Below are 9,666 nucleotides of genomic sequence, written 5' to 3'. Positions count from 1 at the left end.
CAACTGATGAATGGATCAAGATATAGTATATATATCCAATGGAGTATTACATGACAATGAGAAAGAATGAAATATGGCCATTTGTAGCAAAGTGGATGGACCTCGAGGGTGTCATGCTGAGTGAAGTAAGCCAGGCAGAGAAGGACAGGAACCATATGTTTGCACTCATAGGTCTAACAGGAAATCATGAGAGACCTAATGGAGAACCAGGGGGAGCGGAGGAGGGAAAGAGAGTTGGGGAGAGAGAGGGATGCAAAACCTGAGAGACTACTGAATGCTGAAAATGAACTGAGGGTTGAAGGGGAAAGGGGAGCGGGGAAAAGAGGTGATGGTCATGGAAGAGGGCACTTGTGGGGAAGAGCACTGGGTGTTGTATGGAAACCAATTTGACACTTAAACTATTTATAAAAAAAAAAAGTCTCATAAAAAAATCTCACCAATATTTTAAACATTACGTAGATACTATTGTTTCATCCAACATTTCAGACATCCCTGGCCCTTCAAACTGTTCCTGATTAGTAAGTCCTGTAGCCTACTGTATGTACCTCTCCTAGAGAACAGGGTTCATTCTGCTTTGTATCAAAGTTACTTTTTTTTTTTTAACACATTTATCTCCTTGAATACACAGTCTGTAGAATGTAAGGTCCAGTACTTATTCATATTTCTATTTTAGCCGGCACCAAGCATAATGACATGCATATCCTAAATCCAAATTATATGCTCATTGGAATTAAACTGTGTTAAGCTCTGCCTATTTTCCCTGTGAAGAAAGAACATTAATGAGTCTGTTAAAGACTTCTGCAATCTCAGAACTTGCAACACCAGGAATTACTACTTAAATACAAGGTCTATCTAAATCATAGTCAGTGAGGACAAAAGTGTGTTTTTCCAGCCTGACTGACCAAGTGAACTGCATGACTTGTGAACATACAAACACACTGTCATGTACTGGGGGTGCTTATTTTAAAACTCATTGCAAACATTAACTCGGAGACCAAATAGGCCAATAGAAACCAAGTCTGAATTTGCTCATTACAGCTCCGGTGAATGCCCTGACATATAGTCTGTGTCTATCACCATCTGTTGGGTGGCCTTAGGCAATTTGTGTTTTGTTTTTGGATTTCAATTTCCTTGAATGATTATTTGTTCTGACTTTATTACAATGCATTGTTTCACATAACCAAAAAAGTAGAAAGAGCCTAAAACACTGAAGAAATATGCATTTAGTCTCATTTCACCAGGGGGCAGAATGTGTGATCTGGGACAAGATCCTTGCCCTGTTTAGGATGGGCTGCAATGTGAGGGTATTAAACTAACTAGGTTACTCTATGGTATCCACGCACCCATTTTTCATCAAAGTATGAGCTTTTAGTTTCTGATTGTCAAATGATTCAAGTGAAAAGACTAATTCCCAACAGAGTTATGCTATTTCATATTTACTTTCTTGAAAAAAAAATATAATTTTAATGTTTTTTTAAATTTTTTTAATGTTTTTTATTTATTTTTGAGACAGAGAGAGACAGTGTGAACAGGGGAGGGTCAGAGAGAGAGGGAGACACAGAATCTGAAGCAGGCTCCAGGCTCTGACCTAGCTGTCAGCACAGAGCCTGACGCGGGGCTCAAACCCACAGACCATGAGATCATGACCTGAGCCGAAGCCAGACGCTCAACCGACTGAGCCACCCAGGCGCCCCTAATGTTTTTTAAAAAGTGGGCTTCTTTTAGGGCCTGATGCATTTGAACAATGACAACCTCACCAGCATGTTATTCAGGACAAGTTTTGTGGTGGTGTATTGTATAGGTCACTTCGTAGGGTCAAGTATCCAGATTAAGCACTCTTTCTGGGTGCATCTATAAAGGTGTTTTTAGATGAGGTTGGAATTTGAATCAGTGGGCTTTATAAGGTAGGTTACCCTCCCCAGTGTGAATGAGCACCCAGTCCCCTGATGGCCTGATTAGAACAAAAAGGCAGAGAAAGGAGAGATTTGCCTTTTTTGCTTCCTGCCTGCCTTCTTGAGCTAGGACATTGCTCTTCTCTTCTTGGACTGAGATTTATTTATACCCCTTGTTCTCAAGCCTTCAGAGTTGGACTAGAATCACACCACTGATTTCCTGAGTCTCCAGCTTGTAGAAAGCAGATCATTCACATCACTTCTCAGGCTTCGTGCAAGCCAATTCCTCAATTGTATATACTGTATATATATTCTCATCCTATTGGTACTCAATCCTACCAGTACCCATAAATCCTATTGGTACTATTTCTCTGGAGAATCAAAATACAGAGACATCATTGAAGATTTGAATTTCCAAACAGGATTTCGTTAGGAAATTTTCAGCTTTTTAGAATCACAGACATGGGCCACCAATCCCTCTACTTGCTCTTTCAAGACCTCCTTCTCATTCATACACACAGTCCCATGAATGAATGCCTGTTCTTATAATCTACTGTTGCTAGTCACTTAGTCACCAAAAGAATGATCTCTTTTTATCCTTCAGCCCTTCCACCTGAAAACATATAAGTCCTTCATGGCTTTCTGCATAAAAACTACTGGGTTTTGGAGTAGAAAAATCCTCCTGTCTTTTGCAGAAATCAGAGAGCTGATTTCAAACAGCATAACAGTGATTTCATTTCATTAATTAATTCATCAATGGGATAAAACTTGTCATTTTAACTTGTTTCTGAGATTCCAATCAAAGCCTAATTAGCATAAACATTTCAACATGTGTCCTATATTAGCAGCAGGCATCAGGAAATGAAGACTTCCAGCATGGAGGGGTAAGGAGGCAGAAAAGGTCATCCTTGTAGCCAAATTATGTTTTGTTAAAAATGAGCGTCCAAGAAAAATGTTACAATCGGATCAAACTAACACCAACCCTTCGTATGGGCCTGACAAATCAGTAGATTTGCAAACTTTCCCTCTGTTAGCAAGGAAATCTTTGTAATAGCCAGACCTATTCAAAGACGTGAGGTACCCCAGGGAAAGTGCTTAGAAATTAGGCTAAGAAGCTGGGGCAAGCCTGATAGTCCTGCTGGTGCCCTATAGTGGATACAGATGACAGTAAGAGAAGAGAGACGTTCTGTCTTTGAGTAACCTTCCCAAGGTCAATTGGCCAGTGGCAAAACTCAAGAAGATGTCGGAGGATTTACATAATTCAACTATCTTGCTTTATCTGCTACTATCCTATATAGTGAAAAAACTCTAGGGGTATGAAACTTTACAGACCTGCAGTAGGTTAGATAATTAATAGCTTGCCTCATAGCCAGTACAGACTTGCAGGAATATTAAATAGATTGGACACCTGGGAAGAGTAGAAGATCGAAGGACAATACTCACCCAAGCAAACACAGACAGAAGGACCTATATGCATATTTCCCAATTTTATCAAGACCCAGCCTAGGCTTTCGGATGCCATATCACAAAATGCCAAATGGTCTGACAGTTGGAAAAAGAACATGAGAGGTACAATTCTCCAATGTCAAAAGGCAGCTCAGCTCTGCCGGTTCAAGGTAAAACGGAAGGAATGATGGACACTTGGATCCATGCTTTGCCCTGCATTTGTAACAATGGTGTCATGGCTCCTTCCCCTTCCTCAACTCCCTGGTCATCCCACTTCTCTTGTGGCTTTCGATAAGTCTGAGAGAAAAATTCATCCCTCGCTCAGCCTCTCCCCAGCTTGGGCCGTGGCTACCAATTTCACAGTTTTTCCTCACAGCGATGACAGGGTACCTCAGTTTCATTTCTGAGTCTGATGCCCTCAATTGCTGCCCATTTCATATCTATGTCAATGCAGAATTGTCTATTTTTATTTGAAGTTTTTAGAAACACGGAAGAGAAGCCTCGGCCTTTTCCTTCAAATAACTGCTCCGGCAGCTTTATGGATGGCTAGTTAGTTTCTTTCTGACCTCCCTGAGAGGTCCCATCAGCTCTAACCCAGTTTCCTCTAAATTCTATATTCCCGGCTCTGAGACAGCAGCAGACGGCTGTATCTTGTTCCACAATCCATAATTCTCTGCTTCAAAGTTCAGTGCCAAATAAGATCACACACTGTTGGATAACCTTTTGTACCAGCCCTTCAGCAGTAATTAAATCCTGCTCATTCCATGATGCCTGAGGAAAACCTAGGCCCTCTGCTTGTTTTCAAGTGCAAAAAAGGAGCAAAACAAAACAAAATACAAAAACAAAGAACAATGACACAAGGATCTGAGACTTCCTCTTCATTAACCATTCTTTCAGAAAAATCCGGGAACAGAAGGGAGCCTCCAGGTGTGAGGTAAGGAGGTGGCGGAGCTGAGGGGGCTCTGTCAAGGTCCTCCGGGGCACTTTTGCTAGAATAGAACTGTGAGCAGGATCTTAATTTGTACGCAGCAGCCCACAAATCCTTTAAAGACCTTAAGTAAGCCTGGCTAGTCAGAACCAGGGAGGTTGTGTGAGGCCCTGATGCTTCAAGGAGTCGGTGATGGGGCTTCCCTCTGGGTAAGATAGGACTTACTCAGCTATTAGTGCATGCCTAGCAGCTCATTATCATACCTACCATACACTGAACACCTTCTACAGGATTTATTTACATGACATATGCTCTTTATTGCATGCCTGGATCTATTTCTGTTTTACAAATAAAGAAACAGATTGAGAGGATTTAAGAGACTTTTCCAAAATTTATGAACAGTGGACCTGGGATTGGAACCTGATTCTTTTTATAGAAAAATCTATGCTATTTCTAATATGCCACATTATCACACTCTACCTAAGGATTCATCCAGTCAGCATCTGCGTTGAGCACCTACCATTATGAGAAAACACTACTCAGTGATTTTGCCCAACACTGGCTACCACTGAAGTTTACTAAAGCTGGATGGATCAGACATCATTATCATCCCCAATTCCCATTTTGGCCATCTCTGTAACTACCACAGAAGGGGGTTCTGGGAAATGGAAGACACAGACCTTGCCCTCAGGATCGTAGAATCAAGTTGGGATGGCAAAGCTTCATGGAGAACACAACACCTCAAGACAAAGAGATCAACACAAGAGATGTCAGATGAGCGACTACAAATTCTTGGATTACTGACCAAGAGAAGAACAGGCTGAGTTGGAGGCTGGTGTGTCCAGAGAATAAAGCATGGATTAAGAAATCTTTTCAAATGGGTCTCTGGAGAGACAGAGAAGTTGTATAACCTTTAAAATATGAAGAGCCACAAAGGTGAGATTGCAGAAGTTGAAAAACTCATTGTTTGCAAGGGACAATAAGGAAATTCCTTCGGCTGAATGCCTTAGAACCTGTGAAAGAAGAAAAAAAGGAATAATCCCCCCAAATCAAAGGTCTCACCATCTTCTTACCTGTATAGTCCATCAGTAAAAAAAAATGTAGCTGGTGCCCCAAGAATATGTGTATCTGTTCATTTCTAAATTATATATATGTATTACTGTCCAAATAGACTATTATGTAAAATACATGGTAGCATGTTTTAAAGGATAGCATAAATATAAATTCTTATTTTTCTTTGAATTGATTTTTAGGAGTATACATGTTCTCTTTTAAAGCTAAATGGGCACATGTACCCCAATGTTTATAGCAGCACTTTCAACAAATGTCCATCAACTGATGAATGGATCAAGAAGATGTGGTTTATATATACAATGGAGTACTACTTGGCAATGAGAAAAAATGACATCATGCCATTTGCGGTAACATGGATGGAACTGGAGGGTATTATGCTGAGTAAAATAAGTCAGAGGACAGATATCATATGTTTTCATTCATATGTGGATGTTGAGACACTGAACAGAAGACCATGAAGGAAGAGAAGTGGAAAAAAATAGTTACAGAGAGGGAGGGAGGCAAACCACAAGAGAGTCATAAATATAGAGAACAAACTGAGGGTGGATGGGCGGGAGGGAGAGAGGGGAAAATGGGTGATGGGCAGTGAGGAGGGCACTTGTTGGGGTGAACACTGGCTGTTGTATGTAAGCCAATTTGACAATAAGTTATATTTAAAAATAAATAAATTTCAGCTCATATTCTTTTTTTCCTCAGCTTTATTGATGTGTAATTGACAAATAAAAATGTATGTTTTTATATATTTAAAATGTGTATTTTCAAGGTGTATGTTATGTCATGTAAAATGATTACCAAAGTCAAGCTAATTAACATATCTATCACCTCACATAATTACATTTTTGTGTGTGTATATGCTGAGAATACTTAAGATTTTCTCTTTGCAAATTTCAAGTATATCATACAGTATAATTAACCAAAATCATGCTGTGTATTAGCTCTCTGAAACTTATTCATCCTATATAAGTAAGATTTTATACCCTTGGACTAATATCTCCCTATTTCCCCCACCTCTCAGTCCTTGACAACAACCATTCTGCTCTCTGCTTTTGAGTTTGGCTTTATAAAATTCTACATATACGTGAGATCATGTAGTATTTGGCTTATTTCATTTAGCATATACCCTCCATGTTTATTGATGTGGTGGAATGGCAAGATTTCCTTCTTTTTTTTAAAGCAGAATAATATTCCTTTTTGTACACACACACACACACACACACACACACACACACACACACACCACAATTCCTTTATCCATTGATTAGTGGACATGAGTTTCAATTGTTTCCACGTTTTGGCCATTGTGAGTAATGTTGCAATGAATATGGGAGTATGGATATCTCTTCAAGAATCTGATTTCTTTGGGCCATAAACTCAGAAATGGGATTGCTGGGTCATACAGTAGTTCTAATTTTAAGGTTTTAGGAATGCCCATAATAGTTTGCATAATGACTATGCCAATTTAAATTCAGCAATGTACCAACAGTGTCCAAGGGGTCCCTTTTCCCCAGATCCTCACCAACTCTGGCAATCTTTTATCTTTTTTCATTAATAGCCATTCTACAGGTTTGATGTGACATCGTGTTGGTTATGAATTAAATATCCTTGATAATTAGTGATGTCCACCTGTATATCTTGTTTTGAGAAATGGTCATTCAAATCCTTTGCCTATATTAAATCAGGATATTTATTTATTTTTGTTACTGAGTTGGTTGTGTTTCTTATATATTTTAGATATTAACTCCTTATCATATGTATGGTTTGAAAATATTTTTCCCACTCCATAGGTTGTCTCTGGACTCTATTAATTGTATCTTTTGTTGTGCAGAGGATTTTTGTTTTATTCACTCAAATTTGTATATTTTTGCTTTTGCTATGTGTGTTTTTAGGGTTATATCTAAAAAATCATTTCCTGGACCAATGTCAAGAAGCTTTTTCTCAATGCTGTCTTCTAGTAGTTTTATAGTTTGGGATGTTATATTTAAGTCTTTAGCCAATTTTCAGTTGATTTTTGTTCATGGTGGGTTATAGGAATCCGATCTAATCTTCTGCATACAGATATCCAGTTTTCTTGACACCATTCACTGAAGAGACTAGCTTTCCCCATTGTGTGTTCCTGGCAACCTTGCCTAAGTTAAATTGACCATAAATCCGTGGATTTATTTCTGGGCTCTTTATTCTGTTCCATCAGTCTGTGTAATATATTTTCTATTAAAATAAAAAAATTAATGTTTATTTTTGATAAAGAGAGCGAGCAAGCAGTGGAAGGGCAGAGAGGGAGGCACAGAATCGGAAGCAGGCTCCAGGCTTCGAGCTGTCAGCACAGAGCCCAATGTAGGGCTCAAACCCACAAACCATGAGATCATGACCCAAGACAAAGTCAGATGCTTAATCAACTGAGCCACCCAGGTGCCCCTGGTCTGTGTAATATATTTTAAAATCAGGAAGTAAGATGCCTCTGTTGTTCTCTCACAAGATGGCTTTAGCTATTCAAGCTTTTTGTAGTTTTATTTTCATTTTTTAATTTAAATTTTAGTGAATATACAGTGCAATATTGGTTTCAGGAGTAGGATTTGATGATTCATCTCTTACATACAATACTCAGTGCTCATTAGAACAAGTGCCCTCCTTAATATCCATCACTCATGTAGCCCATTCCCCCTCCTCCCTCCGTCATCCCTCAATTGTTCTCTATCTTTAAGTCTTTTGTGGTTTGTGACCCTCTCTCCTCTTTCCCCCTTCCTTCCATATGTTCATCTGCTTTGTTTCTTAAATTCCATACATAAGTGAAATTATATGGTATTTCTTTTTCTATGACTGACTTATTTCCCTTAGCATAATACATTCTAGTTCCATCTACGTCATTGCAAATGGCAAGATATATTATTTTGATGGCTGAGTAATTTTCCATTCTTCTTTATTCATCAGTCTATGGAGATTTGGGCTCTCTCCATAGTTTGGATATTGTTAACAATGCTGTTATAAACATTGGGGTGCATATACCTCTTTGAAGCAGCATTTTTGTAATTCTAGCCATTTTGGGGGACATCTTTTAAAGTTTCATTTTATCTACAAACAGATACAATTTTACCTCATCCTTTCTGTTTGGATAACTTTTATTTATTTTTCTTGCCTAATTTCTCTGGCTAAAACTTCTAGTACTATATTGAATATAAGGGACAAGAATAGGCATCCTTGTCTTTTTCCTGACCTTAGAGGGAAAGAATTCAACTTTTCATTGTGGACTACGCTGTTAGCTGTGGGATTCTCATAACGGCTTTTATTACTTGAGGCAATTTCTTCTATATCTAATTGTTGGGACTCTTTATCATGTGTGGATGTTGAATTTTCTCAGATGTATATTATGCATCTATTGAGATAATCATATCATTATCCTTCATTATATTATTCTGATATATCAAATTTATTAATTTGTATATATTAAATCATCCTTGCATTCTAGGAATAAATCCAACTTGATCATGGTATATGATCATCTCACTGTGCTGTTAAATTTGGTTTGCAACAAAATTTTTAAAATAACAAAATTAATTCAATTTGCAAGTATTTGTTGAAGATTTTTGCATCTATATTCATCACGGCTATTGGCCTATGGTTTTCTTTTCTTGATATTGTGTCAGGATAATGTTGCCCTCATATAATAAGTTAAGGAGTACACCCCTCTTCGATATTTTGGAAGAATCTGAAAATAATTGGCATTAATTCTTATTTAAATATTTGGTAAAATTCAGCAGGGATGTCATCTGGTGCCAGGCCTTTATTTGTTGGGATATTTTTGACTACTGATTCAATCTCATTACTCATTATTTTTCTGTTCTGATTTTCTATTTCTTCAGATGCAGTGTTGGTAAGTTGTATGTTTCCAAGAATTCATCCATTTTATGTTAGTTGATGTATACTTGTTCATGGTAGTATGATCCTTTAATTTCTATGGTATCAGTTTAATGTGTCCTCTTTCTATTATAATTTTATTTGAGTCTTCCTTTTTGTTGGTTAGTCAAGCTAAAGCATGGCCAATGTTATCTTTTTGAAAAAAAACCCTCTTAGTTTCATGGATCTTTTTATTATATTCTTGAGGCTATTTCATTTATTTCTGCTTTAATATTTATCATTTCTTTTCTTCTGTTAACTTTGCACTTCGTTTGTCTTTATCTAATCCTTGAGTTGTAAAGTGAGATTATTTATTCAAGCTCTTTTTTCTTAATACAGGCATTTTTCACGACTACTCTCCCTCTTAGAACTGTTTTTGCTGCCTCCCATAAATCTTACTATGCTGTGTTCCATTTTCATTTGTTTCAGGGTATCTTT

The sequence above is a fragment of the Suricata suricatta genome, chromosome 4, assembly GCF_006229205.1.
Source record: "Suricata suricatta isolate VVHF042 chromosome 4, meerkat_22Aug2017_6uvM2_HiC, whole genome shotgun sequence".
Classification (NCBI taxonomy): Eukaryota; Metazoa; Chordata; class Mammalia; order Carnivora; family Herpestidae; genus Suricata; species Suricata suricatta.
The sequence above is the reverse complement of the archived record's forward strand: the minus strand, read 5'-3'. Positions refer to the sequence as shown.